This window comes from Kogia breviceps, chromosome 6, assembly GCF_026419965.1.
Source record: "Kogia breviceps isolate mKogBre1 chromosome 6, mKogBre1 haplotype 1, whole genome shotgun sequence".
Taxonomy (NCBI): Eukaryota; Metazoa; Chordata; class Mammalia; order Artiodactyla; family Physeteridae; genus Kogia; species Kogia breviceps.
The window spans coordinates 20,249,097-20,265,099 of NC_081315.1; the positions used below are offsets into that span (position 1 = coordinate 20,249,097).

The window sequence follows — 16,003 nt, forward strand, 5'->3', positions numbered from 1 at the left end:
TTATACAGCTTATTATATAATATACACTATGTTATGCTTATTGTATAGGTGACAAAACTGAAGTTCATATAAACTTGGCAAAAGTTACATAGACAGAGCTTCCCTGGTGGCGCAGTGGTTGACAGCCCGCCTGCCGATGCAGGGGACACGGGTTCGTGCCCCGGTCTGGGAGGATCCCACATGCTGCGGAATGGCTGGGCCCGTGAGCCATGGCCGCTGAGCCTGCGCGTCTGGAGCCTGTGCTCCGCAACGGGAGAGGCCACAGCGGTGAGAGGCCCGCGTACCGTAAAAAAAAAAAAAAAAAAGTTACATAGATAATTCAAGGCAAAGCCAGGACTCTAAGTCAAGTATGATTTCAAGTCTAGTGAAGTCTTTCCATTTCATCTTGGCTCCCAGAGCCAAGAGCTGTGACCTGGGTGTTTCTAAGCATGTTGAGCTGAAGCAAGTTGTGCCCTTTACAGAAATACAGTTCACTCCAGTTCTATCCCCAAGATAGGTCTTAGAATTTGTAAGGCTCAGATGTATGAGTCTGTATTTGTGAATACTCTTTACACACTATATAACTTCTCATTGTTGATGTATACACTATATAGTTCTCAACCTCGGAATTCTCTGGATGCCAACATTTCCAATATACAGCTTTATGAGAAGAGAAATTCATGTGATTTCAAAGATCTAGTGACAAATACAACACAACTTGCCCTTTCCACAATCTTGATGACTGAAATTCCACAGGCATTTTTTCCGTTGTGTTCTGATAGTGGCAAATGCCCTCTGACACCTGAGGGTAGGTGAATTTGTAAGAAACATTCCTGAAAGCAGGTATGTATAGGGTGTAGAAAAAGTATTCGGAAACAAAGCGGGAGTACAGGAAGGGTAACTGCTGAGCCAAAAAGAGTAGCTTGGAGGGCTTTTATAGTTTTGTCTACTGTAGTGCATTGAATTGTGTCCCCCAAAATGATATGTTCAAGTCCTTACCCCAGATACCTATGAACATGACCTTATTTGGAAATAGGTTCTTTACAGATGTAGTCAAGCTAAGATGAGATCATACTGGATTATGGTGGCCTCTAAATCCAAAGACTCCTGTCTTTAAAATGGAGAAGGGAGAGGGGGATTTGGATGCAGAGACACAGGGGAGACATAGGAAGGAAGGCCACGTGAAGACACAGGCAGAAATTGGAGCGATGCAGCTAAAGCCAAGGAACACCAAGGATTGCCAGGAGTCACCAGAAGCTAGGAAGAGGCAAGGAAGGAGTCTTCCCTAGAACCCTCAGAGGGAGCATGACCCGGCCAACAACTTGATCTCTGACTTCTGGCCTCCAGAACTGTAAGAGAATAAATTCCGGTTGTTTTAAGCCACCCAGTTTGTGGTCATTTCTAGCAGTAGCCCTAGAAAACTAAAACAGCTGCTTAATAGACCACCCCTTCTGCCCACCTCAATTTTAAGTTCAAGGTACGGGATAATTTTGAATTTGAAATTTAATCCTTTTAAGTAATGAACACTCTTCAATTTTTGTTCCCATAATATGTCACACTGACTCTTCTCTTCTAACAATACTGTCTATTGATGCTGTCAGCGATGGGCTACCACCCCATGCAGAATGAACTGTGTGGATATTAACACTTACCCCACAGGAAAAAGACTATTCCCCTAACACTTTGTTGTTTCATGACAGAGGCAGAAATCACTTCTTACAAACTATATATTAATCTACTAAAAACACAATATTGGCACAATTTCTAATAATGTCCCATAAATAATAACACGGGTTTCTAAAAAGTCATTGTCCTCAGTCTTTGTAAATCCCCTGAATTCCAGCTGTTCAACCAGCCCCTGGGAGCTAAATGAAATGGCTTGAAGGAAGATTGTTGGTTGGTCCCAAGGTCACTGCAGAGATTCACCCCAGACCCAAACAAATGGATCTAGACTCCTCTGTCGAACACTCCACCAAGAAGATTCTTATAACCCGAGGAGGGAGGGGGCATGGCAAGGAGTGGGCACTAAGGGAATATTGCTATGGGCAATCTAATGCCATAGCACCCCTGCCTGGTGAATTGGTGATTCCTGATGTTTTAAAGTTCAATTTACACAGTTATCACTGAATTCAGAAGTGAGATAATTAGCACTAAAATATCTATTTCAGCTCTGGTTTCTTGTTTGGGGAACTAATCTACTCCAAGGTGTTCCCTGCCCCGCCTAGCACAGTGCCTGGCATGTAAAGAAGCTCAAATGCTAGCGACTGGTGATCACTGGGCGCCTGTCTGCGGGTTCTAGCAGCGGTCTCTCCAGAAGAAAACAAATTCCCACCTGCCGGATCAGTATTTCTTTACGAGCTGTGAACCAAAACCATTGCTACTAGCATCGCTCTAATTCCACCCTCAGTAATTCTCATAAAGGCCTGACAATGCCCTGTAAATGAAAGTTCTGAAGAACTGTCAAAACCAGGAGATTTGAGACCTCACCCCAAACCGGGAGACGTTCAGACTTCCCTGGACAAAAGTCAGTTATAATATAGACATTCCAGTTTAATCTGTAAAGAGATTTGAGAGTAACTGAGAGCACTTAAATACAATATACAGATGAGACTTATTTTTACACACAGCATGTCTGGCTCCATGCCGACCCATCATCCCCTCTGGATGCTTGGGCCTGTCCTTCGGGGCTCTGGACCCGCTGACTCTCACAGCCGCACGGCAGACGCCTCCGCGCCGCCCGCTTCCCAGCAAGAGTCGGCCCCGCGGGCGCTTCCAGGGGGCGTCCCCGTCCGCCGCTGCCTTCGGGGCTCCCGGAGCGGCGGCGGGGAAGCGGGCGCCCCGCGGGGGACGCCGGCGTCCAGGGCGCCGAGCGCGCGCCCCTCGCCTGCGCCCCGCAGCGGCTCCGAGGGGCGGGTGCGGAGCTGGCCGGCAAGGCCGGGCCGGGGGCGTTAGCCCCCCCCCCCAGGCGTGCGGGCTTCCCCCACCCCCGGCGGCGACCCCACCTCCCGCCCCCGCGGCGTGCGCGCGTGTGTCCGTCTGTCTGTCTTCTCTCTCGACGTCAGTGGGAATTTCCAGCCAGGAAGTGAGAGAGTGAGCGAGAGAGAAAGAGAGAGAAGTGCACCAGCGAGCCGGGGCAGGAAGAGGAGGTTTCGCCACCGGAGCGACCCGGCGACGCGCCGACAGCTTCCCCTGCCCTTCCCGTCGGTCGGGCCTCTCGCCGCCGCCCTCGGCCAGCGTCCCGCCGCCAGCCTCACTAGAGAGCCCGGGGAAGCCCAGGCCGGAGCCGCCGCGGCCGGGAAGGCGGCGACGCCGTGGTCCCGCAGCCGCGCGCCCGGCGTTCCCTCCGCCCGCGCTGCGGCCATGGCGCGGCGCTGACTGGCCCGGCGAGACCGCGCGCCCGCCCGGACCCGAGCCGACCCGCTCCGGCTCCGGCCGGCCGCCGCCTCTTCCTTCTCCGGCCCCCAGGCCCGCGCCGCCCCGGAGCGGGAGCCACAGGCGCAGGGAGGCCAAGCGCGGACCCGCCAGCAGGGTAAGCCAGACTCGGGCAAGCGGGGGCCACGCCGGCGAAGTGCGGCCCGACTCCCGCCACCCACCCGCCCCGCACCCCGTCCGGCCCCGCTTGGACTTCCTCATTCCTGCGCTAACCGCACGGCTAGACCGGAGGAGGAGGTTGACAGCGGAGAGGCGCATGGGGTCTGCGCGAGGGGGGAAAGGTACCTCCGGACTAAGCACGGGCCGGTCGGCCGGAGGGCCGCGGCTGCCCGCCCGGGCCGTTCTTTCTCCCCCGTTCCTCCGCCGGGCGGGAACGCGGATTGGAGGGGAACTCACGCAAACTTTTTTAATCCCCACTTCCCCTCCCCCTGCCGGGGGCTCGGGGCTTGAGGGCTGAGGGGCGCTTGGGCGCGGAGGAGTGAGGGGAAGGTGGTTGGTGCAGTGCAGAAGCAGATTTCACCTAAGGGCGTTCCACGAAATGAAAGCAGAAGTGCATGTCAGTCCTCTGGGCTGGGAAAGCTCTCCCCAGCTCCCCAAGATTGAACCGGACAGCCTTATTCCTGGTCTCCTACCTCCAAAAGAAGCCCCCCACTTCACACACACACCCCCCAACCAGGACAGGATATGCTCACCTACTATAGGACCTATACCTTAGTTTTCAAAAGATAAGGAGGGCCTGGTACTGATCCTACAGGGCCTGGCGTTTGAGAGCGAAATTACCCACTTAGAACACTTTTTAGACACCCTGATTATGTAAAACAGTTGAACAACGGTACCATGTGTTGTGCATGACCTCTAAACCAAAAAGGATATAAAAGCCTATCGTGACATTTTAAAAGAATAAATTTTAAAAATGAGCTTCTGTATACATTTTTGATAAAGTAGTCAAAATATCATCTTTTGCTTCTTCAGAACTTGTTGGTAGACGTGCTGTTCTGAGCAGAGAGATGACTGCAGTAGAAGGTGTATCTGGAAATGCAGGGTAGTTTAACCAATAGAGTAAATATTCAGATTATGCTCTTCTGGTGTGTAGGTTGAACAGGAATCACATTATCAGGTGTGGTGTGTAAGAATCAATGGCTACGTAAAATTTCTCATTAATTTACGGTAGTAAATTAGGAAATTTGTACGAAGATTGGTTGTTTGGCTTTGATTATCAAGATTTAAGAGGTTTTCATGGACTTTGCTAAGTAGGGTTTTTCAGCATTGCAGATAACTAAATAACTATCTGTAACTTAAAGATTTTGTTATAAAGCTCATAATCTGAGAAAATGACTGTGGTATTACTAAAACATTTAATGGCTCTGGCATAGAAATGTTCTTCTACAGACTGGTGATCTTTGGTAAACACTAAAGCTTAGGATCAAGATGTTCAGTGCTTATTTTTGTAGCAAAATACCTTAATTGAATATTCCTGAGTAGCTTAAATTGCATTCCTGTTGCTAAAACTTTAAATGGGAATCTGATTAAAATAAAGCCCTCAGCTGAAGCATGCTGTTTTCCTGATTTTAATATTGTGCTTTCTAGAGATGAATCCTTTTACTGCTTGATGCAGTAAAGAAGTTATGTAAATACCTTAAAGCAGAGTATTTTTTTGAGCTTCTGAACTTGAGAAGACAGGAAATAAAAAGAGATTGATTTATCATGTAATTAAATTGCTAAAATGAGAAAAACATATATGATAAATGGAAACATGAGATCTCCTGAACTTACTCAGCCACATTGATACCTGCAACTCCTCAAAGCCCTCTGGAGCTTATTTAGATAAAATGTCTTCCTGGGCCACAGCCTACTGGACTGAAATTCTGCTTGACATGAATAGAAAACCACTTCTAACCTTGTTTGAAAGACTTTTTAAAGAAAGTTCTATATAATCCAATTAAGGATTGGTGGTGATTTGAAAATCTATTTGTTTTGAACTTTCAATTTTCTCTTGTGTTCTGCAGTTGGCATTCACATGAACCCCATTAGTAAATATTGGAGTATACGTACAAAAATAGTTGTTGCCCTTTGTAAGCACTCTTTTGATCTTTGCACTTCCTTCTTACTTCTACCTTTTAAACAAGATCTACATCTGTAATGACTGACTTGCACTTGGTAAAAGCTCAATTAGTCTAAAATAGACAGAATTTTAGATTTAGTGATCACAGTCCTCACATTTCTCGTCATATTCCTTGGAACAAATTGATGCTAGTTGAGAAACTAATATTTATGCAGGCTGTTTTTACCACTGCTTTCAGGCTTCCAGATAATTGATGAAGTAAGTTACTACCTGGACTTTCAGGGATTGCTCACTGTACTAGATGGAAGGTCTTTATAAGGAATTGGCAGCCACAGGAATCTTGGACTATCATTCAATCAGCAAGCCCTTATTTTTTACCTAATTTATGAGAGGTATTCCCCTGTTCAGAAGAGGTGAAAGTTCTGGCTTCTGGGGGAAGTGGTTACTTCATAACCTTCAATTAGTTTGAACTTGGGAAAAGTAAGAACAGTAGTTGACATTTTAAAACAATAAATTTTTAAAATGATATCTGAGTTTCTATATAGAGTTTTGATAAAGTAGTCAAAATATCTTTTTGTTTTTCAGAACCTATTAGTAGAAGTGCTGTTCTGAGCATAGAAATGACTGCAGCAGAAAATGTATCTGGAAATGCAGAGTAGTTTAACCAATAAGAATAGATATTCAGGTTATGCTCTTCTACAGATTGAACAGCAATCACATTAACAGGAGTGGATATATAAGAATCAATGGCTATGCAAAATTTCTCATTAATTTCCCTTACTTTTAGTTGGAAGGTGGTTTTGTTTGGCTGATTGGTTTTCTGTTTATAGTAGGAATCATACAAGGTGGCATGATTGTTTTATGTTTTAAGAAGAGAAGGAGGAGAAGAAGGAACAGAATTTTCGTGCTGGGGGACACTTTTAAATGTGCTGCTCCTACATCTACATTTATGTCTGATCAAAGTGAATTGACAGCTGCTTCTTGGTGACCAGCAAACCATACTGAAGCAATTGACCCTGCTTTCTGAGAATGACTTCTCATTTGCTCTCTTGTAGCTCCCATAAGTACTGAATTCCCCTACAGTGTTCTTGGAGGTGAGCAGGTAAATCATCAGAAGCATACATACCCCTTTGAGTTGACCTTGTCACTGCTTAGGAGACCTTAAGGGTTTTAAAGATACAAGCATTCATTCATCTTCAGAGAGGAAAGTTGGGACTTGTGACATAGTTTAGCAAGTCAGTTTGGCTCCTTGAACATTTTTTTTTAATCAAAAAAGATTACTATTTGCAACCAGATAATCTGGTAGAGTTAATAGTTAGGGTAATATTACCAAGACACTTATCTTTGCAGTATTTCATTAATGAGTATCCAGTGCTTCACTGTTAGATGAAGAAAAGTAGCATTCTTTTCTCAGTGATAACTTTGTTTCATACCTTTGGTCTCTGTTGTTTTAGAGAGGGTTCCTGGGTGCAAATTAATATGCTTTCATATTTTCTGGTGAGGCTGGTAGACCTACCCTTGAATATCAGCTAATAGTTTAGAAAATAAGTTGTGAAATGAAATCTCATTGCTTCACTATAAAAATATTTAAACCCTAACAGTTTTACACAAAAGTGATATAAATTGTGATTTGTTAAAGAGTATAGACTCTTCAAGAGTGTAGATTATGGATGAAAATATTTGTTAAATTTACAATATTAATCATAAAAATATTGTATTTAAAATTTTTATATTTAAAAATTTTAAAAGAAATCAATTCATTGTTATTCTTTTATTTTTTTTGCAGTAATAGATTTAATTATCAGTAGTACAAGTTTCATCTGCTTTAATTTGTTGCCTGTTTTTGAAATTAGAATAATGAAACGGATGGCTTAATTCCCTATTACAGATTGGCTTATTACTGTTCATTTACATTTCACCATTAGGCCAAAAATCTTATAACCAGCTTTTATTCTGACCCATACTTTTGACAGATATTAATGGATTTAATCTACACATGATTTCTTTAAGCTGTGAAAAAAATTCTGACTGATGGAGCCTGACTGATGCTGCAAACACTGCTTTGTAATCCAAAGATTGTTAAAGCCTATCGAAATTAATCAATCAAAAAGTAAAAACAGGGCTTCCCTGGTGGCGCAGTGGTTGAGAGTCCGCCTGCCGATGCAGGGGACACGGGTTCGTTCCCCGATCCGGGAAGATCCCACATGCCGCGGAGCGGCTGGGCCCGTGAGCCATGGCCGCTGAGCCTGCGCGTCCGGAGCCTGTGCTCTGCAATGGGAGAGGCCACAACAGTGAGAGGCCCTCGTACCGGAAAAAAAAAAAAAAAGTAAAAACAAAATATTTTATGACATCCAGAGTACAATACTTATGACCTATAAAAAATTGGGGGTAAAAGGTTATAGCTGGGAAACCTCAGGAACCAGCAGGCAGTCCACAAGGTTTACTATACTTTCCACCTTCATACTTTAATGATTTTGCAACACTATAAAATCTGGGGCCTCATCACAGGAGGGTTTTGTTCGTAATTTCTTATTTGTAGCATTTTCAGAAAATTTTCCTTGGAACTCTGAATCTAACCATTTATTCTCTGTGGGCACAATTTATGAAATGAAATATACCATCTACACTAGAAAAGGGTACAATGCCAACACTCCCAGGCCTGGTATCATATAGCCTCAGGGAGAGTCAGAACCATTTTACTGAAAACTAACTTCAGTCCACTCAGCTTTGGACTTAATTAATTCTGGTTCTGACCCTGACCTCTCTTTAAATCACTTAACAAACACACATTCAAGTTTTAAAAATTAATTTTAAAAGTTGTTTACAAATACATATATGTATAATCATTTTTGTTGTTGCCAACAAACTGAGGAAGCAAATAAATGTTTACTTATATAACAAGTACATTGTAAAGCTGTCATTGTTCAAAAGTACCCTGAAAAGTGAATAGCAGCAGTGTTTGTTAGTTAGAATAATAAAATAATCCAAGTACTCTGCGTATAGCTTCCCTGTGAGTAGATTTGGAGAGAATGATAAATTTTGCTGTGTTCCATTACATAATCAGCTCAGTCTACAGCTTCTGAGCATAAACGAAAACAGAGAGCTCTAATGTTGTCCCAGTCTTCACTGTGTGAGTCAAAAAATGTATGGACCATTCAAACATTTCATACTGGAAAATAAAGCTTTGGATTTTTCTTAGATTTAAGCCTTTTGATATATGAGGCTCGCTAGCACTTGTACGTGAGATTTTCTTTTTTTGCTAACTTGGAATTAAAAAAACCTACATAAAGTTAAGCACAGCTCTACAGAGAGAGCTTAATTAACGTTAAATAAATAACTTGATTGCTATAATGAATTTTGTTTGTCAAAATAGCAGTTATTTTACAAAATTATCATTTTTATTATTCATTATTATTTATTGTGTGGTTTTACTAAACATATCACAGTATATTTCAGTGTCAGGGCATACGTATCCTTCATTTTTATCTCCAGAAATCAATTATAATAATATGAAGCTTGAAAAAAGAAAAATTAAAAGTGATGACAAATTCCCTAATCAATCTACCTATTCATCGGTTCTGGGTTCAAGCCTGCAATTCATTTAAATAGTGAAAATAACTTGCTTAATTGTCCTAGAAAATATGCCTTCCAAGACAAGAATTTTAGGAATGGAGAGAATGACTATTTTTTTTTTAGTGTTTTAACATGAATCCCTGACTTACGTTTTATTGATGTTTGAAGAACTTCTTTATCTACCAGTTCTTAACTTAGGTATAGGTTTATTTTCTAAGATATAACCATTTATTGGTGTTTGATCATTAAGACTTGATTTATAAAGTGTATTTTTCTTTTAAATGGGGTCTAAATGTGGTTGTGAGGTTAGAGGAAAAGAATCCCGAAAAAGTTACAGCATCTAGTATAATGCTCTTTGAATAATATAAGTACCTGTATGATTTATAAAGTTAAGGGCAATATGGAAGGGTGGAAGGAGTATGAATGGCTGTTCATATAGAGGACATTTAAAGTAGAAAGGAAGAAACATGAAGGTAAAGAATAAAAGTTAAATTTAATGTTGAAAACTTTGGCCAAAACAAAGGATAATGAAAGCATAGATAAAAGTATTAGGGGAGAGTTCTCTATAAAGTCAGATCTTGAACTTTATTTTTGACTTAAATGTGGAAAAGAAAAATAATCTAGAAAGTGAATCAGAATTCTAGAGAAAAGGATAAATTCTGTATATCATGGATGAGAAGAGGAGGGTCATAATGAAAGGATTGAGAGGTTGTCCTTGAATAGAACTGTTTTGTAGACATTTCACTGTGGCTTATCCTACTTTTGATTAATTGAAATCAATAGTCATTTCCCCCACATTCTTAAGTCAGTTGTGTTAAGCAGACCTCAGTACACTTGGGAAATTATAAAATCAAAAGCATGGTATCTGATAACAGTTAAATGCACTTCCTTGCTCTCTTGCTATATCATAGCATTTATTTGATATAATGTCTTTATGGTTTCTCCATGTGTTTACCCAGTTTCCCGTTTTAGACATTTAACTAAATTTAACAAGCACACCTTGGAAGATTTTAATACTTCCTGTTTTAAAACATTGCCTTATCAGTCATTTACTTTGAAGTGCTTTTTTATGATGGGCAGGGAAAGTATCCTATTTCTCTTGAAAAGTCTAACATAATAGCCAAATAGGAATTAGTCCAAGTTGAAATAGATGGATGACTGGGGGGGGGGCAGTTTTGCTGTATGTACTAAATATGTGTTAAACTGAAGGAGTCCATTCATTCTGCAAGCCACAGAAAACAGTAATTTTATTGCTGAGGCACTTAAGTATCATTACATGGATGTCCCCGTCAGTATGCCAATATCAAATTTATCATCATTCCCACCCACCAAATTGCTCCTCCCAGCACATTTAGGGGATACAGGTGTTAGCCCACTGTGGTCCATTCGGTAGGTTTCCCATGCCAGAAATCTAGAAACCCATTCTTCATGCATACTCACTTATCTCCTCCAGTCCATCACCAAATTCTATCAATTCAGCCTCCTCTTATCTCTAGAATTCATCCCTTCCTCATTGAATTTCTAGCTTTCATTTTTTTCACTCGCTCCTGATGCATAATCTCCTGCTTCTATTCCATCCTTCATTCCAGCATAAAAGTCAGCTTTCTAAAGTACAGATCTGATCATATCACAATCTTTATATTTCTGAAATGTCTCCATTGTCTTTACAAGCTGGTTCCTGCACACCTCACCTCCCACCCTTGCTCCTCACCCATCCCCTATTTCTCAAGTCAGCCATATCAATTTTCAGTTCCTATCTGCCATATTTTCTCACTTTGAATGCCTCTGCATATGCATTTCCTATGTGAGGAGTGTGCTCTCCTTCCTAGCCATTGTGCTGACTACTCAACCTTCAGGCATGGTGCACACATCACCGTTTCTCTGTCCCTCCTCTATCCATTCTCCCTGACCTCCCCATAAAGATTTATGTGCTCCCAGTCCATGGGCTCTTGACTTCTTATGCTTTCTAGACAGAAAATATCTTGAGGGAAGGGATTTTATCTTACTTCTTATCAGCACAGCACCCAGTAAGTTTGCCAAATAAATAAGTAAATAACTAGACAGAATATTGATAGACTGCTGTTGATTAAGCTGTGTAACTCTGGGCAAGTTAGTTAACTTCTCTGGGTCTCATTTTATCTCTTAAAAAAAATGAGACAGACTAAATGAACACCTCCCTCTAAAATTATTTGGTTTTTTTGATATAATAGTGTTATTTGGAAGACTTCATAGTTTCTTGCCATATTGAGATAGGTCAACTTAAGGAAAATTCATGTAAGAAAGTACAAAGACAGTTCTTGATTATCAATATGATAATATGAGGAACTGTCCATTTTTGTATTATGAGTTATCATTTATGGTCCCAGTCTAGCTTCTTTCTGACATCCAGGTGTTTCTGGGGTTGCATCTTTTCGTTATTAATTATTCTCTACTGTGAACTCATGTTCATATCTCCAAAGCAATTTAAGGCACACATGATACAGAAATTGAATATAAAATTCAGTATTTTGATTGTAAATTGCTTCAAGGTCTCACTAATTATAACTATATTTGGAGGAAGAAAATAGGGAAGTGGTAGTGGTATGAGCTGAATCCTCATCTGTCATAGCAAGAACACAATGTCATAGCAAGAACACAATGTCTAAAATTGATCAATTAAGAGAAAAGATATAAACATAGTATTTAGGGATATGAAAAGAACCCCCAGGAAAACCAGAAAGAGAAAGTTAAGAGTGTTAAAAAGTTGATCACTCGGAAAAGCAGGATTGGAGTTGGGAGGTGGTGTGGGGAAACTTTGCTCTTTATAGAAGCTCTTCTACTTTTGCATAGTAGGATTTTTTTTTTTTTAACCGTTAATTTATTTGAATACATGTTGAGTCCTTCCTATGTGCCAGGTTCTAGGCACTGGGAATACAGTGCTGAGACAGAAATCCATAATTTCATGGAGCTTATTACATCGTTTAATGTTTTCAGTTTAAAATATTTTCTTTTTAAAATTGAAGAATCACATAACCAAAAAAGGACACAAATCATCAGATTATGCTTTAATGGATTATCTCAAAGTGAACACACTTAACATTAAATAGAACGTAAGCAGAGAACCGAAAGCCCCCTTTCTGCCCCTTAGTCAAGATTCCTACCCTTCAATCTCATTTAAAAGGTTTCACTGATGACTTTTGGATTATGTAAATGTTGATTCCGTGACTCATATTCGTCCTCATAACAATCAAGAGTTGACTGAATGAATTCGTTACTTCAGGGTGCTAATAATGAGCTTTACAGGAGTAGGAACTAACTCTCCTATTGTTAAAAGCCCTAGGGGCAGCTTATTTCAGATTTTCCTCACTGAACAAAATATGTAAGTGAAAATATTTTAAAAATCAAATTTTTACATTAATTTGTCATTTATGAGTTTGAGTAGATATTTTGTTTATTGCCGAGCAGTTAAGATCAGTGACAAAGAGACATGGGAGAAAGAAGTATTCGCATTAGACCTTATCAGACATAGAAGAGAGGGTGGTTCACCTTTTTTCCTGCCCACTTTATTTTGGGTTGGCCAAAAGGTTCATTCGTTTTTTTTCTGTAAGATGGCTCTAGTAGCACTTAGTTGTCTTTAGCTTCATTTGAAACAATTTTGTTAGATTGTATGTGACAGCTGTCATATCAGCGTGCATGTACAAAAAGATCAAAATTGGTGAATTTTTTTTAATATATAAATTTATTTATTTGTTTTTGGCTGCATTGGGTCTTTGTTGCTGCGCGCGAGCTTCTCGTTGTGGTGGCTTCTCTTGTTGTGGAGCACAGGCTCTAGAGCACAGGCTCAGTAGTTGTGGCTCACGGGCTTAGTTGCTCTGTGGCATGTGGGATCTTCCTGGCCGAGGGATTGAACCCGTGTCCCCTGCATTGGCAGGTGGATTCTTAACCACTGCACCTCCAGGGAAGCCCAAAATTGGTGAATTTTTGTGTAGTCATTTTAATATTGAAGATGGAAAGAAAAAAGCAACATTTTCAGCCTGTTATGCTTTCTTATTTCAAGAAAGGTAAAAACGCAATTGAAACAAAAAGAAGATTTGTGCAGTGTATGAGAAGGTGCTGTGACCGATCGAACATGTCAAAAGTGGTTTGCGAAGTTTTGTGCTGGAGATTTCTTGCTGGACAGTGTGCTCTGTGGTCGGGTAGATCAGTTGAAGTTGATAGCAATCCAATCGAGACATTAATTGAGAACAGTCAACGTTATACCACGCGGAAGATAGCCGACCTACTCAAAATATCCAAATCAAGTCTTGAAAATCATTTGCACCAGCTTGGTTATGTTAATCGCTTTGATGTTTGGGTTCCATGTAAGTTAAGCAGAAAAAAACCTCTTGACCATATTTCCGCCTGCGATTCTCTTCTTAAACGTAATGAAAACGTTCCATTTTTAAAACAAATTGTGACGGGCGATGACAAGTGGATACTGTACAGTAATGTGGAATGGAAGAGATCGTGGGGCAAGTGAAATGAACACCACCAACCACACCAAAGGCCGGTCTTCATCCAGAGAAGGTGATGTTGTGTATATGGTGGGATTGGAAGGGAGTCCTCTATCATGAGCTCCTTCTGGAAAACCAAACGATTAATTCCAACAAGTACTGCTCCCAATTAGACCAACTGAAAGCAGCACTTGACAAAAAGCATCTGGAATTAGTCAACAGAAAATGCATAATCTTCCATCAGGATAATGCAAGACCACATATTTCTTTGATGACCAGGCAAAAACTGTTACAGCTTGGCTGGGAAGTTCTGATTCATCCGTCGTATTCACCAGACATTACACCTTCGGATTTCCATTTATTTCGTTCTTTACAAAATTCTCTTAATGGAAAAAATTTGAATTCCCTGGAAGACTGTAAAAGGCACTGGATCAGTTCTTTGCTCAAAAGGAGAAAAAGTTTTGGGAAGATGGAATTATGAAGCTGCCTGAAAAATGGCAGAAGATAGTGGAACAAAAGGGTGAATATACATTGCTCGGTAAAGTTCTTGGTGCAAATGAAAAATGTATCTTTTATTTTTACTTAAAAACCGAAGGCACTTTTTGGCCAACCCAATGCATTGACATCTGCATATATTGAAGGGTTTACCTATAGGCGTGGTCATTGTGAAAAGGACTTCATATCTAGATTAAGGACTGAACAGTCCTCTGTATAAGGCCTAATTTTGATGCTTGCAAATTATTATTTATGTGTGAGTGTAATCGGAAGCTTCTTGTGATTCTTTCTTCAAGGAAACCATTTTCTCCCTCCAGGCCAGTTGTCACCACATACATAGAACCAAGTATTGCTTGTCCACATGATGAATCCTTTTCTCTTAAAACATAAAGGATATATTTTTATTGATATTGTAGAATTAGTAAAAATGAAAATCCATACTAAAGTCATCATATTCAGATTTAAGAGAATGTGATCAGTTTCTCTATGTTTGATCAAAAGAATATTAATCTCTTGGGAAATCCCTGGCTGTCCAGTAGTTAGGGCTCCGCGCTTCCATTGCAAGGGGCACGGGTTCGATCCCTGGTGGGGGAACTAAGATCCTGTGTGCCACGCAGCACGGCCAAAAAAAAAAAAAGGAATATTAATCTCTAATTCATAATCCACGAGGTCTCCTCCTCCTCAATCTGAAAATACAAATACTCCAAATTGGTCCTCAAGACAAAGGTCAGACATGAAATTAAAATTTGGTCATACTCTATTTTTTTTATTACAACTTAATTTTTTAGAGCAGTTTAAGGTTCACAGCAAAATTGAGGGTAAAGTACAGAGATTTACCGTATACTCCCTGCCCCACACATGCATAGTCTCCCCCGTTATCAGGGTTCCCCGACCACAACAGTGTGTTTGTTGCAATGAATGAACCGACATTGACACATCCCAGAGTTTACACTGCAGTTCATTCTTGGTGGTGTGTATTCTGTGGATTTAGACAAATGTATAATTACATGTATCCATCGTTATGGTTATCATACAAGAGTGTATTTAACTGCCCTATAAAGCCTCTGTGCTGTGCCTATTCATACATCCTCCCCCACCATCGTACTCTAGTTTTAGAGAGGAAGAAATCTGTAGAAGTAGAAATGTGGAAGCAAAAAGTTCAGAACAAGGTCCAGTAAGTCAAATCCCTTCTGAATGCCACCTTAGTGAAAGACCTCAAACTTTGAGTAGGTGTACTGAATTGGTTTTTATATGGAAATGGAAGGCAGCAATCTCCCACGAGTGACATCAGTTCTAATGTAAGGGTTTAGCTGATTTACTATAAATCTTTAGAGAACTTCTCTAGATATACAAATTTATATTCACCAGATTTTATCCTACTGTAGTGTAAACAAAAAGAAATGTTACTTAGAATGGAATCTGCCATTTGATATAATGACAATTATAATATGGTTAGAAAATGTTCAAAATATTTTTGATCCTATAAATTTCAGTCATCTGTGATTAAGAAAACACTATAGGCAAAGATTTGTTTGTTATAGAAAGGATTAGAATGCATTCTAATCACTTCTCTTAAAAAATCCTTGTCCCCCATGGTTGCAATGGACAAGGTACAGCAAGAATTTAGATGCTTCTTTCATACAGGGTAATGAAGTTATATTTACTATGTTTATTGATTCTAAGAGACACACACCCAGTTTAACACCTGACTTAATCATATATGTTTGAGGATTTTCTAGGTATCTTTCTAGTTTTGGTTTTTAATTTCATTGTGTTTGGATAATATATTTTACATGTTTTCACTTCTTTGAAATTTATTGAGACTTGTTTTGTGGTCCAGCGTATAGTCTATCTTGGTGAATGTTCCATGTGTGCTTGAAAAGGATGTGTAGTCTGCAGTCATTGGTGGAATGTTCTGTATATGCACTTAGGTTAATTTGGTTGATGGTGTTGTTCCTTAATTTTCTATGAAAATTACTGATGTTCTCTT

General features: G+C 40.4%; 1 protein-coding gene across 3 annotated transcripts in view; it reads left to right on the top strand.

The window, feature by feature from the left end:
- The first annotated feature begins 2,947 nt into the window (after window positions 1-2,947).
- Window positions 2,948-16,003, top strand: part of NFKB1 (nuclear factor kappa B subunit 1) — a 124,383-nt gene continuing 111,327 nt past the window's right edge. For 2 of the 3 annotated variants that reach the window (XM_059067304.2, XM_067035551.1), the window contains exon 1: window positions 3,369-3,508. The gene's annotated coding sequence lies outside the window, so the exon portion shown is untranslated. Of the gene's footprint in view, window positions 3,509-16,003 lie in introns of all 3 variants that reach the window. The other variant, XM_059067303.2, reaches the window with a different exon arrangement.